A 221-nucleotide genomic window follows, 5' to 3' on the forward strand; every position below is an offset into this window, starting at 1 on the left:
CGAGTGGCCAGCGGGGGCTCAGGCTGGTGAGCGGCAGGGATGGGAGGGATGCTGGGGAGCCACACCACCCAACAGCATGGCCCCTGATCGCCCCCCTGGCACTACCCCATGTTCCTGGCACCATCCCCAGCTCTGCCCCAGCCCCGTGCCCCTAGCTCTGCTTGACACCCTACCACTGTGGGTTTCCTGCCAGCCCCACTCACTTGTAGAAGTTCCTGTTG

At 65.6% G+C, this 221-nt stretch overlaps 1 protein-coding gene across 1 annotated transcript in view; it reads right to left on the reverse strand.

Annotated features, from left to right (window-relative positions):
- Positions 1 to 221, reverse strand: part of LOC103811870 (lysyl oxidase homolog 3-like) — a gene marked incomplete at both ends in the record, with an annotated part of 6556 nt that overhangs the window by 4867 nt on the left and 1468 nt on the right.

This window comes from Acanthisitta chloris, unplaced genomic scaffold, assembly GCF_000695815.1.
Source record: "Acanthisitta chloris isolate BGI_N310 unplaced genomic scaffold, ASM69581v1 scaffold16351, whole genome shotgun sequence".
Lineage (NCBI taxonomy): Eukaryota > Metazoa > Chordata > Aves > Passeriformes > Acanthisittidae > Acanthisitta > Acanthisitta chloris.